Genomic DNA, 23,364 nt, shown 5'->3' on the forward strand with positions numbered 1-23,364 from the left:
CAGGCGTATTGACTACCTATAATGATTATAGCAACATGAAGAGATAGAGTCAACCATATTTGATGGTGGATCACGTTTAGAGCAGGTAGTTTCAATGAGAGATGGTTAGTAGGTGGTGATCGACAGCCTTAGGGATATTAACGTGCCATTACAAAGGACTACGATAGGTTTCATCACCCTTCAAGGCTACCATCATCACCCTGGAGACAGAAGACGTGGTTGGATGTTGTTGCTTGTCACGCTAACATGGTACACCCGGTGTTAGACAATGTCTTCTGTAATTACATGGGCAAAGGGATTTGCTTCATCTTGATGACAATGTTATGCTAGAAAGCAGATGGGTCTGAGATTTCTAGAAAGCAAGATGTGCTGTTGATGCTTACGGGGATGTTTCAAATGTCTTGAGATTTGTCGCTGTTTCTTGCTTAACGTGTTCCAAAGGTCTTGAAGCTTTATCTTAACTACTCTAATTGTAGTTTAAGCTTCTGCTGTTCTCCTGAAGCATCATGTAGATGTGTGATTGTGTATAGCATTGTTGTTTTTCTTATGTTTTATAGCTTGAATTAACGTTGAAATTAAAGTACATGAACTCACGAGAGTTGCAATTATTCTGTTGATTAATTAATAAAATGTTGATTGAAGGAGAATATTAAATTGTTTGAAGCAAAATTTCTATTAACTATTTGTTGGTGAATAACAGAGATAAATATTTTTTAAAATTATATTTTAGAGAATTTGTAGAATTATTCAACTTGAAAAATTGTTCATAGAAGTTTAAAAATTGAAGTGTGTTCTCTACAATGTAAAAGAATATTTTAGAATTTGAAACTCTTGGAAAATTTTTTGTTGTCATTAATAGTTCATTCAATTTATTCATTGTTATCTTTTAAAATGCTGAAAAGTTGATAACAACTAAAGTAACTTTGTCAAAATTTCATAATACATTTTTCAAAGTTGTTTTTATAAAATGCTAAAAATAAAAAAAAACTTCTTAAAACCACTTTATAAAAATTTATTTGAAATTTATTCTAAATTGCACAATTAAGTTGAAGCCAAGATAATTTGATTAAAATATTCAATGAAAGATTTTAAATTCACAAGATTTCTAAAAACCGGATGTGCTTACGAGTGGAAATGCTTCTAGTGTCTTAAGACTTGCTGTTACTTGCTTCCGAAGGTCTTAGAGCTTTATCTTGAATACTATACTCTAATTGTACTTTACACTCGCGTAGTTCTGAAATGTCTTCATTCATATCCGGATCCTGAATGTTGGTGCTGTTGGGTGTGTGAATTTACCGACTTGGAGCTAAAATTTTACGAATAAAGACTTGTGTTTAGCTCGGGGGAAATGAAGTTGGCTTCGGAAGACATATCTGCATTATAGTGTTTCGAGGTTATAGTTTAATAGTATTAGAATACCTATAGACATAGATATATATATATACATATGAATAGTAAGTATGGTGGGTTGGTGTTACGAGATGATTCAGAAAGTTCTCTGCCTGTAGGGCAGAGACAGGATAGGTTAGAATTGAAGATAGAACACAGAAGTGGAAGGAGAGGAAATGTTGAGGATGAGGGTGCGAGTGAAATTTGCATCTACATGACGCAGTATGTAATGGAATTAAAACGAGGTGGCGTTGGTGTAATTAGCTGACTGTAGAGGGTGCAATCGGGACGGACACGCGTGCGTGTAAGTTTCGCAAATGCAAATTTCTCGATGTATTTACCTATGTGCATACCTTCAAGTTGGAATATGCATTCCAATTATTGTGATAAAGCGGACGCCACACAGCTTCAAAGGCTTTTGTATACCTTAATTTTAACATTTCATGTTTTTCAGTAGTTGAGATTTTGAAAATTAAGAAGAAAATAATTATGAAACTCTACAAAGAATCACATGCTTTCAATATGTGTTCTTTGGCGGATGCTTTATACTCTTTGCTCATTATTTTTTTTTATAAATTAAATTAGAACATAAAATTACAAAAAATAAGTTTTAACTGGGTTATCTAATTTAAATAAAAATTTTTGTAATTATGATGAATACTAATTTTGATTAATTTAATTGAATTACGTACGAAGAAAATGATGTCTGTCAAATGTTAGATAAATATGAACTTATATTGATTACCAAAATTCAGGAGTTTCCTGTTTAAGTCCTCATTTATATTCATGAAACCATTTCATATCTATCATTGTTACTTGTACCCAATCTTAATTAAAAGCAATTTACTTATCGAGTTAGAGGAGTAAATGCGCATACTAGCATCGAATATTGACATTAACTCTACGAGTCGTGTACTCTGTGCGCAACCTTGTGAGCAACTCTAATCACAGGATGTTTACGTGGTCTCTTCAATCGAAACATTTCTCGCACCCGTACACTTACACCACTCGTATGTCACTTTCACAATCTACTTTAATTTGTACATGTTGCTAAAGTTTTATTCAATTAACTACTCTACAGAACTAACAAGAAAATCAATAAGAATTAGTTTTGTTTTTATAAATTTCATGTTTTTTTTTTATTTCAACTTTAAAAAATTTAATTTAAAAAAGTTTTATTCCATTATTTACGTTTGAAATTTTTTAAACAATTGCTTAGAAAAATTGATTTGTTCTTATAAATCTCGTGTATACGAGATAAAAAATACGTGCTTCTCGTTTGAAAGATGCACTTTAAATTCAAGAGAATTGAGTTCGATTTGTGGTGGGACAATTGATCGAATGTTGTGAATAAGTTCAAAGGTGTGTAAACTAACGCAGATTCCAAAGGACACAGAGAGAACTTTATGTATCGCGGTTTCTCGTTTGACCAATGACAAAAGAGGGCTTAGATCGTCTCTAAACCTCACAGAGCAATTTTATAGACTCTAGATGAAAGTGAAAGGAAAACGAGAGGGTGAATCCGTATTGACTTCCGTAGCGAGAAATTGCCGAAAGTCTCATGTAGTTTAGGGTATTTCTCCCCAAGTTCTTAGCCAAAACGTTTAATCTACGAACCGTTTGATGCTTTTTTCTCTCAATGTGTAGGGTTCGAATGAAAGAGAATACGGTGTTTTAGGAGAATTGTATACCGATTGTCAAGTGTGTGAATTGGTTAGGGAATAAATAATCTTGGTGTTTACACTTGTCTGTCTATCTTTCACTGCTGTGAAATAAATAATGGCACCCATATTGCCTAACATTTCAAATTGTATACTGAGAATGTGTGAGATAACATGTTTTATGTTTATTTTACTGTATCAGTTTAAATTTTATGTAATTACTTTTGTGATTATTTTATTTTCGTTTTTTCTTTTAAATATATAATTCAAGCTATGGTTTCAATTAACTTGCAAAAATAATCTATTTTGAAAGAATTCCATTCATTAATTTCAAATAACATTTTTTTCTCAATAAATTTAATTAAAAATATTAAATAAATTAATTAGAATGTTATCTAAAAATATAAATAATGAATGTAGATTAAAATATTTTGCATATATATTTTTTCGAGTTGGTAGTAGTTTGGGTTACAGTAAAAAAATATAAGGATTAAATAAAATCCATAAAGGATGTCCGTAATTAATTAATCAATCTCAAAGCTTGTATTTGATAATGAAAGTATATCCTTTGCAAGTAAGCTCTTGGTTATCCTCGAACAACACTTCCTGCTTCCTCATCGTTTCCAGCCCACATTTTCCAACTAAAATCCTTTGCGGTATCCAACTGTTTTCCGATCAAAGGCCAAGTTCTCTTATGGGGTATTCGTCGAATTAACTTTGACCAGAGAATAGGCAATCAGGATATAGGATGAAACTATAGCAAGTGGATAAGTGAATGTCTAGACAGGATATGACGATAAGAAAAACATTCACGTTGAGTCAGCAATCTAAATAAAATAAACTTTGATTTTTTTCTTGTCTTTTTATTAAATTTTTTTTTAAGGAAATAAGACAAAGTAGTAATTTAATCAATTTTATGATATTAATTCCGGTCTTTTTACTGGGCAATATTTCACCTTCCGGAAATGAACACTTTTCTCAAAATGAGGGAGAAAATAATTAAAGGCTTCTAGGAAATCCTCCCGGACATGCGATGCCGAGGCAATATCTCGCTTCGCGGGTCTAATTCAAAAATGCGATTACGGTAAAGCGTAGATGGCTGCGTCAAGAAGAAACCAAGGCCCAGAATGAAGATAAGACGAAGGAAGAAAATCTTGAAATATTTTAATTACACTGAAAAAAATGATATTCTTAAATTAAGAATCATTTTATTCTTGAATCATGAAATTCTTAAATAAAGTAATAATACTTGTACAACATGACACAAATGATGGCCGGATCATGATCAACATTCTGAATCCATTTTGTTCTTATCCTGTCTTCATTCATGTCATGTTGTACATCTAATATTATTTTATTTAAAAATATTGTGATCAAAAATGAAAATATTCGTGATTTAAGAATATAATTCTGTCAGTGTATTCTCATAAAAAAAATCTCTGAAAATAAAAATTTTTTATTTTTATCCACAAAAAATATTTTTTTAATGCTGATTTCATTAAACAGTAATTTAAATATAGGAAAAAACCCAAGGATAGGGACAAGATAGCATGGTCGATAAAAAAATTCATTGATCTTGCTTGAAAGATTCCTAGTCTAAGAATTCCTGTTTTTCAGTATTATGTTTCAGATACCTCTATGATAGCTATACTCACTTTAGTAACATAATCATGTGATACACACTTTCTTATTCGCCTCCTATTATCATTCTCATCTTTTTCCAGCAAGCTAGCTTCTTTCCCTCTTTAAACTCTTTAAAAAAAAAAAATTCTCAAATAATTTAAACTAAAAAAAGATTTTACCACAATTATTGACAAACAAAAAAACTTTCATGTAATTTTATTCATAACCAAATCTATTTTTAAAATCATAATAAAAGTTTTGAAGCTCCATAAATTCAAATAATTTGTTAATTAATTAACATCAACTATAAAATACTTAACAACCTTTAGTTCCAATTTAACTCGTCAAAGAAGTCTATTGAAAATCATAATATCAATATAACTTCTATTTATGTTGGTACGTAATAAACCATCAAATTATCTGTCAGTAGGACGCCAGAGGCTGCGACTCAGAATGTAGGACATGCCGTTAATCGAATATGTCGCCAAGCGGTAAACTGCATATCCAGATGTATTTGCTTCATTTTGGATCTCTATCACATGATAAAATACACTGGTTTATATTATAATGTTAAATGTTGCTCAACATCAACTATAGATTTATTATTCAATCTTTTATAACTTCTTGTCCTATTTGTTACTTTATTGTTATTATTTTTTTACGTGAAAAGTATTAACAAAACTCTGGTGTTTTGTTCTTGTATTTCACGTCTTACAATGGAGTCTATGTGTTGAGTAAATTTCCATTTTGCTTTAAGTTTCATCTTACTTTTGAAACTTTTCCCGTTGTGAAACGCATGTTGGGGTAACAGTAACTAACGAAGTAAAACTCTTTGAGGACGTCGAGGATTATTAAGTCTGTATAAGATATACTAAGAACTTGATAACATTCTTGTAATGTTTGCTTTCATTCTTCCATTTTAGTTATTTACAATTGTGCTAATATATTAGCACAATTACCCATTATTCATTGTTGAGAAATTCTACTCACAATGTCGAGACATTTGTGATACAAAATAGAATATCTTTTATCTTTATTTACGTTTACATACAGAAAATTTTTCTACATCACTGGCAAAATGGTCCTATAGATTAATTTTGTTTTCATATTACATATCAAAGCAAACATTGTATGTCAGAATATTATTGAATTTTTTACAATTTAGTTTTTCGAGCATTAAAATGTATTCTAAAAAATCATCTCCATTCGGTTGAATAGTGAATACCAATGGAATAATCATTTGATTCTGTAGTTGGAGTTTTATTAACAATTTTTTTAAATTTTTAGTATCAAGTTTTCTCTTGAATAGTGCACTAAATAACTGATTTACATTACCTCGAAAACTATAAATCAAATTTTTTATATATTGATTGATTAAAAACCTGAATGGAATGGCTACAAATAATATCCTGGCTTTTATGAGCCTTTAAATCAAGTAAAGTTGAAAAAATTTTCCAAATAATTTCATGGAGCCAAATAATAAATTAACTCTAGAATTTCATTGTTGTTCATTTAATGACAATAATTTGCTTTCTTACATCATTTTTTCTCTATAACTTTAAATAAAATTATAGAGAGTGCATAGTTATTTGACTCTATAAAGTCCCCACAGAACAAAGAGTTCTCTGGCTTTCACTGCTGGACTCTGAAGCCACAATCAAATAGAGGGTTACATACACAAGTACGTGACCCATGACTGGTTCGAATGTTCGTGCTAACTTTAACCGATTTCATGCCCACGTGCGTGTCACATCACCTTTATGGTGATAAACGCAAAGGAAACAGGAGGGTAGAATTATGCAAGCTAGATGACATAGATATTGATGTGTAAAGGTGTGCAGGAACTCCGATTACGCTCTTATCGATCTTCTATGTTTTGTCAGGCTTTTATATATGCAATTGTAATCGTATATGTTTGAATTGGTAGACGAAACACTAGAAGAAGTATTTGAGTAAAGGGATTGCTGTTAGAGGGATAAAGTGTACTTCACATATATTTATTTTCTCGTTGATAAAATTGAAAAATTTCTATCCAGAATATTATACATATCTACTTATCGCTATATTCTTTATTTTATATAAAAATCTTTTTTCAAAAAAAGAAATAAAAAATTTCTTTCCATTATATTAAAATTGAATAAAATTTTTTATATCTGAGTTAAATAATTTAAATTTTAATACCTAATGGACTTATTATGCATTTTTCATTAGACATGGTATTAGATACAATCTATAAATAAAATAAATTTAGATTGAATTTTATATAACTCGATAATAATTGATAAAAATCTAAAGATATGTATATGTATGTAAATCACCAATTATTTAAATTTAGAGTACATCTATCATTAAAAATTTTTATAAAAATGTTATTTTTATCAGATAATACAGATAAAAAAGCTCGTTATTATACTTTATTAGGTACAAGTGGATTATCACACTGAATATATATTTTTTTACAGAACATTTATGGTGGAATTTTTTTTCGATATTTATGCTGAATATTTGAATTATTTTCTGTGATTTTGCTGCTTGTAATGCAGGGATTGTTTCAAGTGGTAATTCAACATGTCCTAGTTTGTTATGTCGAAAGAATAACTTTTGAGATAGTTTCAAGAGACTTATGGGCTTAGAGTGGGAAATAAGGGATTTAATATTAAAGAATTTATGAGTCTCTGAATCATAAACTTTTATTTGCGAATTTTTTAATGTACTTATATAAACAAAAACTGATTTATATTATTTCATTTATTTCTCATTATAAAAATCCACCAACAAAAATACCAACTAATATTTTTACTTAAATACCCTAAGAAAATTTTTCAAAAGAAATAATAATTAATTTCAGAAACAGCTAATTATTCTAGATTCATTTCACCTACTTTGTTTACTTCATTACCATCATTTTAACTCAACGTTATTTCATTCCTTCGAGATGAATTTACCAATTTAATCTACGAATGCGGGTCTTTATTCTCAGTAAGAAAGCAGTAGAGATGAGTAGAGAAGCTAAGATTCATGAGAATTTTAAAAGAAAAGGTTAGAGAGACAGTAAAAAAGTAAGACTAACTTAAAGGTTGAATCAGGCAATTTAAATGCTACGCAAAGTAATAAAATTGAAGGAGTGAAAAAATTTTAAAAAAGAAATAAAATAAATGAAAAGAAAGTCTCTAATTAAGGACTTTAATTCGAGACTGTAGGTTCACTTATTCATACTAATGACTCGCTTAGTTATAATTAAAGATACCTTTTGATTAACGTTTTAGCTATGATTCAATCCGATTTTAATAAACGATTAGACTATTGTATTGTAAAATTTGACACAGAGATCTTTAAAAAGGAAGAAGATTATTATTTAATAGATAGAAGAAATGATAAATAATAGTAGTGAAAAAAATTGTTATATATTTTAGAACACTCCATCATTTTTCTTTTAACATCTATCTTTACTCTATTATTTGGGTTCACACGATTCCACAGAGAACGTAGTGCTAAATCCGATGGAAGATAAAGTGAAGCAATTTGGAGGTTGGTAATCCCCTCGTAAAGCTCAAGACATCGTCAAGCATTTGAAGTTTCTCTCGTTCATCTTTTTTTCACAAAAAACCTTCAGGATCTTGTAATGTTTTTCCTTTACTTCTTTGTTCTCTTCTTCTTATGCTCTGATTCATTTTTCTCTCCTCTCTCATTTCCCCTCTTCTATTTTAGCCTCATTTTGTCGCTGCAAACAACATCCCTATGCTTTTCTCACTAATTGGACCCTTCCCATTCCTTGTAATAATTAGCTTAAATCCTACAATTAATATGCCCTCTTTTACTTTCATGTTAAGGAATATTGTTTTTCTTCGATTTTTTTTCCTTCTAGTTTACAATTTAAAATCTGAATTTAAAATGTTGTGTTTTTCTTTCATTATTCAAGACAATATTATTACTATTATTAGTTAACAACACAGAAAATTCTGTATCTTAAAAAATGCGGATATAAAGCATGTGTTTGCTTTATACATAAAGGTATGTTGATTCTTAGTATGAGGACAAAAGAAGAAGTTATGAATACATAAGTGCAACATGTTTTTTGTCTCGTTGGCCTCTTTAACTACACTTGGCAACACAACCTGTTCTATTCACCTGAAAGACATGCTAACACGTACGTTGTGTGTGATACTTTCTGTCAAAAAAAAAGGAAATTGATTTAAAGGTGTATTTTTAATCTGATCAGTTCTTAATTACGTAATTAATTTTTTTAATTATAAATAATCATCAGTAAAAAGCAATTACAATTTAATCGATAAGATATTTATTAACTGATGTGATAAAATAATTTATTTTTATTTTACACACATTAAAGAATTATTTTGAGTAAGTTTTAAAAAATGACTCTTTAAAAAAAATTTCATCTCCAAGTCTACAGTTAATGTATTTTTTTTATTGAATTTATTTTATATCTTTATCTAACACTTCTCACCTAACACCCGACTTCCATTTCAACACGAAGAAATGGAGATAGAAAAATAGACGAATAAAAGTGGCTAGGAGTAAGTCCTACTACGATTCTCTAGGAGGGAAATCGGATAAATGCACTTCTTTTGGGGGAGTAAGAAACCAACTTAAACCTCCACGTCTACTCGTTTCTATCGTTCGACTTGTGATGTCAATGGGAGGGGTACTGCTGAAAGTTAAAATGTTTGCCAACGGCGAGATTGAATTCTTAACCTCAGCCTCTAGATCTTTGAGTACTTTTGGGTGGCACACTACAACGGGTCTGTATCTACTTTCATTTCAACACTGCTCATCCTTCACATTGATGTTAATCTATCATGTGTCTGACTTTATGATTTAATTTTATTTTTATTGCTAAAAGAAATATTTTCTCTTCGGTGTAAAGTTGATGTGACATTCAATCTACAATTCAAGACAAGATATTGCACAGATATTATTCCGTTTCAATAAAAAAATTGTTTTTTCAAATTTTTTTAATAAATATGAAACATGTCAGAATTTTTATTCTTATGGCTTTTTTCTATTTACTTAAAGTTTATTTATTTATTTATTTTATGATGGATAAAAGAAACTATTGAAGATGAGAAAAAATTTATGTAAAGCTTAGTTAAATCCTTGTTGGAAAAAGCTCGTAAATTTCTAAATGAAAAACTTTTGTTTTAACAAGTTAATCAAGTAAAAACCTTCCAAAGCTGATAACAATCGACACTTTTATATTCTTTATGTCATTTTATCCTAATTGAAAATTTCTAATACCAGCGTTTAACTCCAAATTCAGGTCAGAGTTAGTAACTCATAGTGGTCGCGGTTTACCCTTACTACCGTACATCCGAACGTCCTTTAAAGTCTTCTCCTTTCATTCCTCGGTTAGCGAAGGGCAATCTCGTGGCTGGAAACTGACGAGCTTCGGAACTGAATTACGAGGAAGCTAAAATGAGGTGGTGCAATTCAAACTTACGTCCTTTGGCTTTTAGAGAAGCAAAAGCAAACTTTAAATACTCTCTTGAAGTCCTAGAAAAATTTTTATTTTCTCTCTCTCTATTTTTTTGCATTTTTATTTTTTCATTAATTCTTCAAATTTAATCTCTAAGAAATCTTTTTCATATATATATATTTTTTTTGTTATAGTTTGGTCAGCTGATGCGTAAGTCGATCCTAAGCTTTGACTGTTGAGCTTAGCTACTCTCTTTACTTTTCACCCCTTTTCCTTTTCTACCCTTAGTATGACGCTTTAATATTTGCACCGCGTATCGTTATGCTGGATTATGGTGGTGTGCACACGGGAAACGATATTACCTCGGACCCCGACACAAAACCTTCTCGTCTCGCTATTCTTCCTTTCCTTACTCTCCTTCCATCGTTGTAGAACTAATATACGAGGCTATTCTCCTCTACTCCGAGATTTCTACATTTTTTTTTATCTTTCATGCTTACTCCTCTTTTTTAACGCTTCGACTTTCATATTTTTGATTAAAACGTTGCTTGCACTGGAAAACGAGTTGTGTATGCAATTATTTAGTTATGTCTTTATAAAAATATTTTACCACAAGAAAATAAATGAATAAATAAATCTAATTACTTTGATAAATAAAAAAGCTTGAAGAGAATTTTTTAAATATATTTAGATTTATTAATAATTAATTTTTTTAAATTTATTTACAATTAAATGTGTAATAAAAAGTGATGTAAAATTGTAAAATATTACATAAAAATGCGGTTTCATGAAATATATGTATAAAATACGTTTGATAGTGCAGAAAAACGTCTGAGATTTTTCGTTTTATAATATATCCATTCAGAATTATACTTTGAATGAAAAATGTCGTCATATTTTTAAGTGTTACATTCGATAAGTAAATTTTTCACAAAATTTCATATTTTTTCCTGTTTATGTTTCGTTCTACACTTTTATCATATTTCTCTGGGCTTCTCATATCGACATCTAACTTCAGAGAATATTGAGCAAATATAAAATATTCTTTTCATCTCCACTTTTCAACAGTGGAAAATTTTATCCTTGTCAGAGAATATGTCAGGATTATTTTTCTCTCGAATTTCCAAATTAAAAACTTGATTCCTATGCAACCTATATCTATATATACGTACATTGACTTATTGATAAGTACTTTCATGGTGGAATATACATATTTCAGTATTATCCAAAGTAGAGAAAGAAATAGTCATACAAATCATTGAAAAGTTTAGTGGGGTTCTAAGTTCATAGCGTCGTAGTTGTTCTGCCGTAAAATTGAAATGATATAGAGAAGTAGAATCGTCGTCTTTCTAGCATCGACCAATCGTTTAAACGTACTTTTCTTCTCTCTGATATTTTTTTTCTTTACTTTTTTTTCTATTCAATCGAAAGCTTCAAACTTTCTGTCAGATAATTCCTCGTCGTTTGCAGATATCTCTCGATCCTCTTTTTCAATTAATCTCCATGCATTTTCTCAGGTTAATCAATTTTTTCTGACCACCAAACACCTCTTGAATAACTCTTGAAAATATATCTCGTACACTGACAAAATCATCTTCTTGGACCAAGAATTTTTTTATTCTTTATCATAATATTAATATCTTAATGATGGCAGGAACATAATCAATTATAAAATTATTATTAGCAATAATAATAGAAGATATTTTTTTCGGTGGAAAAATTCGGTTATGAATTAATCCACTTTTGACTATGATTTTTTTCTTCCTACTTACTAAATGCTTCATCAAGTCCAGATTCCATTTTTTAGTTTAAATTTACTCTGGACGTGAGTACAAACATCAGATTCAGCAACACAAAAGTTTCTGTCTTGCTCCTAAATACATCTCTATACAGTACATGCTTTTGTGGAAAGTGAGTTTCGAGTCAAGCGATCAAAGTTTAGACCGTGAGTTCGACTAGTCGGAAGCTCTCGATTTATGGCCGGAGAACATTACGAGAGGCTGAAAGGGACTGAGGGAAAAGGGATACTGTGAGTTTCATAGCTTAAACTTTGTATAAAATAACATATGTAAATGAGGTCAGACATTGTATATCGGCAGATTTAACTACGCCAACTTTAAGCCTCTCATCTTCTTCATAGAAAGTCTCTGGTTCATGTACTACCACTCCATCGCTAGGATTGCGAAAATCCTCATGAGTCTGAGGATGTGCAAACAAATTGAGGATACAGAATCCACTTGATGGATTGACTGGTTTCGCTTATTTGCGTCAAGGGTTCTTTCAATTTACATTCAACTCTCAAAGATTGATTTGAATTCTAATGGTTTCAAATGTACGTCGTTTTCCATTTTTTTTTGTACGATAAACACATGTCATGTGTGTTTTTCTATCTGTTTTCTATTGAAAAATAAAATTATTCCATGAACTATTTCATTTTATTATAACATGGAATATCAATAAATATTCTTATGATGTCCACCTTAGGTATCCTGACATACTTTTGGTACTTAATCATGAATATTAATAAAAAAATGATATAAAAAATATTTTATAACACCAAAAGATGATCCTTTGAATAATATTTCAGACGTAAAATTTATCATGACTGAAAAAATCGGATTTTTTTAATTTTAAAAAATTTATATAACGGTAATGGTTGGTCGTAGCAACTTAAACCTTAGCTTAAAAGGTTCCTCTCAATAAGTTATACTCTGGTTTGTAGTTTTTGCTCTCAGGCTATAGAACTTTGTTTAAAAAATATGAGGAAGCCAGATTATAGAGCATAAAGTTATTGAAATAATTTTTTTATACTCAATATTCATGTAATGAATATACTGACAATGTTTTTCAACTAAGTACTTTGCTAAAAGTGTTCTAGAAATAATAATTGTGTTGAGAATTTTTATAGCTTTCCTTATAACCCAATTCTTGAGCAGGTACTCGTTAAAAATAACATCATGTAGTCATGTTTTAGGTTAACGTGCTATAAAAAATATTTTTTATGATACATTTTTCGTGGTATCATTATTTATATGTAAAAAATTTAAGTTTTAACTCAACAACAAAGCTGTCAGTTATTAAATATAATAATAGTAGAATAGATTTATCACTTTATTAGAGTTTAAATAATTCAGATAAAACATTGCTTTCGTGTTAAAAAAAAAATAGCAAATCATATTAAGTTTAATACATTGTTTTTTATCAAATTGAAAGTTCTAACAAATAGAACTAAATCATATTTATTCAAGTGAATAAATCATCTATGCAGTTATTAAATATTCATCAAATATATTCCGCGAATTTTACAGTTTCTACATGAAAGTAATAGAAAAAATTCGTAATTTATTAAACCTAGAAAATTTTTAATTTTTTTAATTATCTGAGTATGTTTAATTATTTAAAACACTAATTGGTTTTTTTTTAAAACTTAAAAAAATCACTTGAGAAACTCTTGATTTCTACATTTTTGTGGTGACTTTTTTCTAAGGGTTTAGAAAATTTAATTTTCACAATCGAAGGAATTTAGTACATCGAAGCGTTTGAAACCGATACAATTCGTCCGATAAAACTGCCAAGTGTTTGTCTCTTTCCCTCACTTTTTTTACTTTTATTTTATTTTTCATTCTTTTTGTCGTCTACTTTCGAAGTATTCTCTCTTTTATCCACCTTTATCTCAAACTCTTGAACCGAGTTTTCTACTTCGTCTCTCTCATCTGTCCAGAGTCTTCTTTGCTCTCTCGCTCGAGTAAATCTCAAGTACGCGCACCGTCCTGGATAGGAATAATACCTAGGATTCTACGTTCGTAGTTTGCAGTATCTCCTTCTTGACCGAGCATCAGTTTCTGGCATTTTCTACTTCTTGCATTACCATTTCTTTCTTTTCAAATTATTCCCTTAACTTTTATGGCTTTTTATGACTTACGAAAAAAAAATTCGAATGCATTTCAAATTACTCCTTAAGTAATTTTTGCAATCAAGATTATTCCAACTTTCTAGATTCAATGCATCATTTTCTGTATTCAATAATATTTATAGTCATTTATTATTAAACCATTTAAATTATTTAGCAATAGAAAATTATTCCAGCTCACATTTTTTTTTCTCGAAAGATTCTATCAATATTTAGAAATAATTAATATCAAAAAGCTGTTTTCTGACCGTTCAACTCTGTTTGTTTGACAAAATTTATCATCATTTTTAGCAATATTCCGGTTCTACCTGTCACTACCATTAGACTTTTAATAACCGCTACAATCTCAATTAAATATCAATAATTATCTTACATATGAAATTACAATTTTATTATCAACAAGGAATTTTTTTCAATTGACAAACCAAAATTCCCCATTTCTAATATTATCTGAATAATTTTACCCAATCATATATTTTGATAAAAAACATTTTTTTGTAAATTATTCTAGATTTTATCTATAGAATATATTATCCTGAGTCGCAATGAAATACGGTCATATACAGGCCTGATGGCCTTTTTTACGATAAACCGTAATATTATTGAAACATACTGAATAAAAATGAACTGAAATAACAGTTCAGAGCTACCCTTTAGCTACCTTATTACTACCTCAGTGCTACTTCATTTACCACTAGCCTATTACCCTAGTAGAGGCATATAACAGACTCATTATTGAGCCAGCATTGAGACTGGCACAAATCATCATCCAACCATGGCTCTGTACTCAGCCATGACTGGATAATAACTTCATTTACTCACAAGACTGGCATACCCTACTAGGGCATCACCATAGCGCTACTCGTTACATCAATGATCAATGAATGATCTTGGTTTTATCTTCTTTCCTGGGCCTAAATTTATCTCTTTATAAATGTTATATCGAGAAAGGTGTTTCGAAAATTTAATAGGCCATGTTTAGGACTCCAGAATAGGACCAGATTCCAATTGCCCCCTAGATTAATGTTGCCATAGATATATTTAAGCATAATAATTGTGAAGTTTTCCTTTCAAATACATATTTATTCATTCATTCATGCACTACTGTCAGAATATTTAAAATTAAGAGACTCATGATTATTTTTTCACTACAATTAATATCGATTCGTTAGTATAAAAGATTTTCTTATTTATTTCACAAAAAAGTTACTCAATTTCATTAAGAAACGTAAACAATGTTGAGAAAAAGAGTAGGTTTTTTAGAATTTTGATTTTACCCAACACTTGGAGATCTAAATTTACTTGAAATTGGTTAACTTTTGTCACTTTTTTATACTCTCCTTGTCTGCCTTCTAATATTCCTGTCATAATGTTTCTCCAATACTCGAAGGGACAAGATGTCGATTTTCTTCGTCCGTTGCCACCACAACGAGTTTTTTAAGAGTAGCATAGAGCAAAAGAGATGTCGTGCTTTGCTAAAGTTAGATCGGAGAATAAGGGAAAGAAGTAAAAGAAGAAGTAAAGTAACTCTGCCGGCTGTTACAAAAGGTTGGCCGCAAGGCAGTCAGTTATTGCTATCGAGAAACGGTTACGATAAGCGAATGGGTAGTTCTCGATGGTACTCTTCATCCGTCGTACTAGTGATAACATAGCATTCGGTCAGTAAGAGTAAATGTTGCGGAAGATGAAACAATCTTCAAAGAACAAGAGATATCAATCGAAGCTGTAAATTGCTAAACTTTTTTCATTTGAACCCCAATTTACTGCCACTAAAGATAAGTAAACTAATAAAATTATTAGAAGATATTTATTTTTATCTCCAGAGAAAGGCTGAAAAATTTTCTTATTTTCTTTAAATATACTTAGTTCAAAGTATTTATTATCCCCTAGTTTCCCACTTTTTTCATTCAAATATCTACGTTTTTAGACTTATTTGTTGTATAATAGCGATAAATATTGAGTACATAAAGTACTTTATAAAAATATCTATAGAAAAGTAAGTTTACATGAAATTTATTTACTTCTTTAGCTAGATAGAAAGAAGCCGAGTTTCCATTTTATACAGGCTTTTTTTTTTTCATTTTTAAATTTCCAAGCGATAAAAAAATTTATCCAGTTTTTTTTTTTGGTTTTAGTTTCTTGTGATATTCTTTGTAAATTTATTCAAGACTTGTTAGAAACTTTAAATAAATTATCTTGCATTGGTAAAGAGAGAAAAAAAAATAAAAAACAATGACAATAAAAGTGTGTCTGATTTTTCCAATTTTTATTTTTAAAAAGTCAGAATCAAATGAATTATTCAATTTTCTCAATCTCATTTTCATTTATTCACTTTTACTCCATACAATTTTCATTGTCACTTCTTCATGTAAATGTCCTGGCATAAAAAGTCTCTGATTTCACATGAAGCGAAGAGAAGCATAAAAAATAAAAAATAAAAAAAAAAACGAATCAAGAGACATATAGTAGGGGTTGAAATTTAATTGCGATGTCAATTCAAAGTCACAGCTGGTGTCGTTATTGCAAAAGCAAATGCGGGTCGAGGCCTGAATATATACTGTTACGGGGGTGCTGGAGGCTGTGTGTGTTTTACGTTTTCCCTTTGGCTAGAGTTAAATCTAGAGAACGAATAAGACAACATTTGACATCGACGCTGGCAGGTTTCTGTCAACGAATTTTGTTAGTAATTTCTACAGTAAGTCTCAAGGCGAATGTGACGTATTCTTCTTCCAGAAGATCAACTCGACAAAATTGACAAGCATTGAAATAAATTACTAGAATTCTTATGGCTCAGACAATCTTTCTGCTAGAGTTACGATCAAATAAATAAGAAAAAGTGTCCAATTGGGCGGCTTCAGAAAATGATAAATTACTTGGGAGAATTAATTAAATTTTGATGGAAAGGTTCTGTTTTTGCTGATGAAATAAGAAATAAAATTCATCAATAAATGGATTAATAAGGAAATATTAAATTAAGATAATATTTATCGATGAATTATCTAGAAAAACAAAACTAATCAATGATTATGGGGATACAAATAACACAGAAATTGTTGAGATACCATTTTTGAATTGATTTAAATAAAAAAAGGCTATAAATAATCTAATAAAAAGAGATAAATTGTTCAAATAATTTGCAGCAATAAAAAGTAGTTGAAAAAAAATAATGTAAAAGAAAAAACAATGTCCAATTAAACTTTTTATTGGTGGATTGAAAAAATGTTTGGTATAAATAAGTGGAAAGAGAGTAGAATGAATTAATTGAGAGGAAATGCTTGTTAAAAAAACTGCCAGGGACAAGATGATATGACTCTCGATTAACCCGCTTGTCTCAACGGTTAAATTAATGCTTCAATTAAGTTTCGTGACCTAGAATGCAAGTATATTCTCTGTGCTACTAAGAGGGTATAGAAGTCGGAAATAAGCAATGCACGAATAATGTGTTACTGTACACAATTATTCCCTAAACTTATATCTTATAATTCATTGTCTTTATCTCCATTCTCGCCTCTTCTCGTGCTTACTCTCTTACTCTCTATCTAGACTAAATATCTTGGTAAAATTTACAGGCCAACAACCGCATTACACTTGGCTTATTCGTGCAATTAATTTCCTAATAATTAATGTTTCGGTATTAAATTTGATACAACGATTCATTTTTTTCCATCATTTTATTTATCTATGATGAATTGATAAAAATTGAAAAATAAAAATAATTAATGAATTGAAAATAAAACGAAAAGTATACATAAAATATACACTAGTTTGCACAATATAATTCCTCTTTTCACATCCCTCCCTGACTTCACGCCCGTATGCTTTTAATCTCTCGTAATTATTGATTCATGTTAAGTCTAGCGACGCGCAAATATTTGATCGAATTCACACTAACTCAATGGTGAATTTAAAAAACATTAAAAAAAAATTTACTAAATTTTAAATATTCAAAAGTATCATATTTTACTTTTTGTATTTTCGTTGTTTTAGCTGATCATGTCAATAAAGATACATTGTAAATTATTAAATGGATATGTGTCAATAAAAACAAAAAAAATCGACATTTTACTTATAATACTGATATGAAATTAAAATAATAATAATTGCATAAAATTTGGATGAAAAAATAAGAAAATCAAAATATTACCAATGTCAATTGTAAATAATTAATCACTCTAATTTGTTCAACATAACGGAGCTTTAATTTGTACTGAATAAATCTATACTGACATTATTAATTAAATTAATTGATGTATTTTAAATATCATCAAAAATAATTTTATGGAAAAAATACACATAAACATTTTCAGATGAATTTTTCGGTCAGGTTATTTATATTTACAATTAATTAATATTTTAAATAAATTATACTTAAAAATGATAATCTCATACTATCGTGGTCCCATTGTTTTTTTGCTTTAAAAAATTGAAATGTCAACATTTTTGTATGTGTATGTTTTTTTTAAATCTTCGTTTTTACGGCGGATTTACGAACAAAGTTACTAAACGAAAAAAAAATGAAAACTTATATTAGTTTCGGGGCTTTAAATGTTTATATAAACGCACTCATTCACATTTATTTATTGATAACTTTTGTACAAGTAATCGAATGAAATTTTTATATATATTTTTTTAAATCTACACAAAAAAAAATAAACAAATTTAAAAAAAATCACTTAAAACTAAAAAAAAAGAAAATAAAAAACTATTCAAATAGAGTTGATTAAAAGCAAAAATGGAATAAATTCTTAATCATCTTAGATCTTATGATTTTAATACCTCGTTTTGAGTATTTACTCGTTCATTATTTCGTACTTGATTCAAGTATCAATCGAGTAAAATCGGTCGTATCAATTTAGGTAAAAAATAAGTTAGAGTTGCAGAAAGAGAGAAAGATATAGATTTTGCTCGTGTTTCCGACTGGCTTAATTAACGTTAACGAACCACAGTAGAGGGTGAGAGTAAAAGAGGAGTACATGGGGGCTAGGTAGCGAGAAGGGAATGAAAAAGAGGAAGGAGGTGGGATTCTACAAGCTCGCGTTCGCAGACGCCGCAGAATTTCATTCTCGTCCGACAAACGGGTGAAACCTAGCCCATTTTCTCCCTGCCTTGCTTTTACTCATTTTGTCTTATCCTTGTTTGTACACTACCGCTTGGACTCCCTGTTGACTGGCTTTGCTCCATATTTTACAAGAATTTTCTACAATCCCCCGTCGACATGGAAATAAGTACATGGATCATTCTATTTGCCTGTACTGAATATGTATTTATTAGTCATGGTGTTACAACTTCATAATATCCATGTTTCAATTAAACTCCTAAACAAATTGAAAAGAATGTTTCCAGATAATTTAATTTCTATCAGCATTTATTAAGTATTTAAGTATTTAACAAATTATTCACATTTATTAAATGAATAAAAAACTTTTAATGTGAAGAAATTTAGTACAATGCTGAGAAATAAATGATAATTAGCTATATTTTCTTCATATTTGTACGAGATGTCACAAAGAATAGGATAATAAGAAAGTATTAACGAAATTTAAATTCCTCAAGTGGTCTATTTCTCCCAATATGTATTATTCACCGTCTGCTTGAGCCCCTAAATGTTTTACGTGTTCAATACTCACTCCTCTATCTGTATTCCCTGGTAGTTTTGCCAGATGCGAACTCACGAAAGACGTCTTCAAGTATTACATGCGGTAAACAGCCGTACACTTCTGTCACTTGTTTTCCCTTTTATTATTCTTCTCTCTTTCGTTACTTCCTCAGTTTTACATATACATCAAGAAGGGGACTTAGGTTTTAGACATAGAACCCTTTTTATCTCTTGTTTCAATGATTGTCTCTTTGAGATTTCACTGAATGTAAATTTTCTTCGAATAAAATTCACTCTCCCTTTGTCCCTAAAAAATATTGTCTCTGTGTTTTTTTATTTGTCTACTTTACTTCCAATATCATACTTTTCGGCAATAAAAGTCAATGAAAAATTTTCCTATTCTTTACGGAGTAGTGATTGAGTTTGAAGATCAACAGAGGGTCTAGTAAAATAATTTGGATGAAAGATAAAGGTTTTTCGAAGACCAAGTAAAGAGAAGTGAGTGACTACCGCCAGTTTGAAGATTTAGGAGGGTAACATTGTTCTCCGTTTAGGTTTTCAGAGATGGGGTAGCTTAACGACCTCGTAAATTACGTCTGTTTCGCGTTGGTCCTTTATTTTTTTCTTTCCACCTTTTCCTTCTCATCCGTTGTGGCCCCGAAGTCTCGTTTGCATTTATTATCGTCCAGCCGTAAAGAGACGACTAATTAATCGACTGCACGTGTATATTTTCTGACTCAAGGCTGAGAAAAGAATGATGATTATATGATACATTATTGTCTATGGTATCTATTTTTAAAAAAGTTCATCCGTTGCATATTTATTATTGTTACTAAATTCTTTATAATTAAATTTATTCTTGGGGTTGCATGTAGTGAAGAATATTCTACATTGATTCAATGAAGCTTTAATTGCTATTAACACGTTCTTAATCATTTTATTCATCCATATCAGTTCTAATTAATCATGTTCTATCTAATAATAAATTAGTTCTGTCTCATACACTAGTATTAAAAAATACTCATAATCCGAATTTAGACTGAAAGTATTTTTTTTTTTTAATAAAGTTCTGATTTTTTGTGCATTTATGAATAATTTCCATCCGAAGATTTAATCCTTGGATAAATATATATTATGATCAAAATCAGTATCGAAATAAATAATGATAATTTATCGAGTATTAAGACGAATATTATAGAATAAATAGATTAAATATCGCACAGATTGTCGTGATAATCTGCCATAAATTTATTTTTGAATGAAAAAAGGTCACAAGTATAAAAATCAACAGTAACCTACAAGATTTAGTTTCTGCTTGAGATGAAAAAAAAATTTAATACGCATTTATAAAAATATAATCACTTTGAAACGTGATGGAAATAAATAATTAATATTACCTCATGATCGGGTTAATTAATTAATAAAAATGAAAAATAAATGATAAATTTTAAATAAATTGTAAATTCTTTTATTACTTGTAATGTATCAATATTAATTTTGCTAATTAATGAAAACGGTTAAAAAGTGAGAAAAATTGAGAATCAGGCAGGTCACGTTCGCTTGTGAATTAAAAGGACGTTAATTACCGATAGTACGATGTTTCAATTAGACGAGGCGCAGGAATTAATCATTTCAAGTGCTGAAAAAGAGTGAAGCTATAAAGTATGAACGGAAAAATCTATTTAAACTTTCAGAAGCTCTTTCATCCTCGTATTTTATGATATTAAATCCCTGAGTAATCGAGTCAATTTCATTTTTTATATTATCGAAAGCCACTTTTTTCTCACCCTCGTTCTCTTTTCTTTTCTTTTTTTTTTCATCTTTTATATTTCCCAATAATTTTTTTGCAGTAGAAAATCTTGTCATCAGAATCTTTATAGACGTTGTTACGTGATGAAAAAAAGTGTCATATATTTTTTTTTGTTAAAAAGAAAATCTTAAATAATGGAAATGAACAATCTTATTATACTTTTATCATAGTAAGATTTTTTATGGGAAGAATCTCGAATGACTTTCAAAGAACGTGAGAAGGAATGCGAGTGAATGCCTTGTGACCCCACGTACGTCAACTTATTCTCCTTCTCTCACTGTTCACTTTACTTCATTACTCGTTTGCTCACATAGTGGTGAATAAACTTTCCGGCCAAAACGATTATTGAGTCAGGTCTGGGTAGCTAATCATTAAAGACACGAAATATCGACATGTTGAGGTCACTTTAACCTTTCGAACATTAGAACATTTGACGTTTCACTTGGAAACTGTCCCTGTCACTTTGAATAAATATTCGATAATCTAACACATGTTTCTAACTTTCGAGAATATTGAAAGTACTAACATTTAACTGAACTACTGATTACTATTGACCTTGCTATTAGTTTACTTTTCCACCAAGTTTTCTCACTGTTGCAATATAATTCGAAATAGTTTATAAAGAATTGAATTCTTTATTTTAGAAAAGTCTATTTTCTAGAGTTAGAAAACAGATTGATCGATATACTCACCGTTACTTTCAGTTCATGAATATCTTTTTTCTTTTTTACTTCATCATTCAAAGTTTCGTTCAACATTCGTACGATCCAATACAACTCGTCGAAGGTATAGAGACGGTACTACAGGACGCTTTGATTTCCATCCAATTTCCATGAATTTCTCGTATCGCTGGACTCGAGAGCTTGCAGGACTCGATCTTTGCAAAATTTTCAGACACACCCGTTTTTTCCGCTTACTCTCAAGCTTTTGTCACGTGTATATACGATTGAATACGAATTTGAATAGGAATTAAATCAAACAAATAAAAATTCTTTTTGATATAAGTCTTTTTAAACCTCGATTTGCACAAATTCTATTATTGATTTTTTTATTTTTCAATTAATTTCCTATGAACTCAATCTCCGACTTGATGTCATCCCATCAAAAGGATCTTAATTCCCTCATCAACACGAGAATTCAATTTAAATTTGCAAACAAATTTAACTGGAGCTTTTTTGTGACTTTTTTCTTTTTTTTTTTATTGGTAAAACTTGTTTTTTCGTATTTAGTTAGCGAAAAATTTCAATTGTTTGCTGATATGAATGCGTGGGATTTACTGCGCGGGCGCGTCACTGGCAATTGCGTAGCCGGCACTGCAGAGCACGCGACTTTTCCTTAGGCACGAACGCTTCTCTTAGTTTTTTTTTCTTTGCCCCCTACTATAAACCGTAACTGAGACTCATCTCGCAGTTCTTTAAGCCTCTTTCACAACAGATCAATGACGATTTAATTTGTTTTTTTTCGCAAAATGTAAATGATAATTACCGACTGCATTATATATACTTGAGTAACCAATTTTTGTTACAAATAACTTGAAGACATTTTGAAATAAAATAAAAATAAATGGAAATTTGTTGATATGACATTGCGAACTCGGCTTGAAATTTCCACTCGACTGGTCTGGAGAAGTCCGTCGACCCGTTGAGGCAGAAAGAGATGGAGTGAAGGTAGAAAGAGACTTGGCCCGGAACGTTTGAATGGTCGCGGGTGGTTGTGTGTTGGCGCGAAAGAACGAATGGGAATGAAAAAAGAGAATAAGACGGAGAGGTTGGACCAAAAGACTCGGAGGTTGTATGAGCCAAGTGTTCGAGTGCCTTTACTGAAGGTAATTGCTTCAATTCGACCAATCGACAAACCCATATAGACCATAGAGATACGTCAAAACAACTTCAATTTTGTAAAACGAGGAAATGAAATTAAAAAAAAATATAATAAAAAATA

General features: G+C 30.0%; 1 protein-coding gene across 1 annotated transcript in view; it reads right to left on the minus strand.

Moving 5' to 3' along the window:
- LOC118068687 (uncharacterized) overlaps positions 1 to 22,721 on the minus strand; it is a 46,413-nt gene extending 23,692 nt beyond the window's left edge. The window contains exon 1 of the mRNA XM_035086297.1: positions 22,116 to 22,721. The gene's annotated coding sequence lies outside the window, so the exon portion shown is untranslated. The remainder of the gene's footprint in view (positions 1 to 22,115) is intronic.
- Between the last annotated feature and the right edge of the window lie 643 nt (positions 22,722 to 23,364).

Source organism: Chelonus insularis, unplaced genomic scaffold (genome assembly GCF_013357705.1).
Source record: "Chelonus insularis isolate UGA/USDA-ARS -01 unplaced genomic scaffold, ASM1335770v1 contig_3_pilon, whole genome shotgun sequence".
Classification (NCBI taxonomy): domain Eukaryota; kingdom Metazoa; phylum Arthropoda; class Insecta; order Hymenoptera; family Braconidae; genus Chelonus; species Chelonus insularis.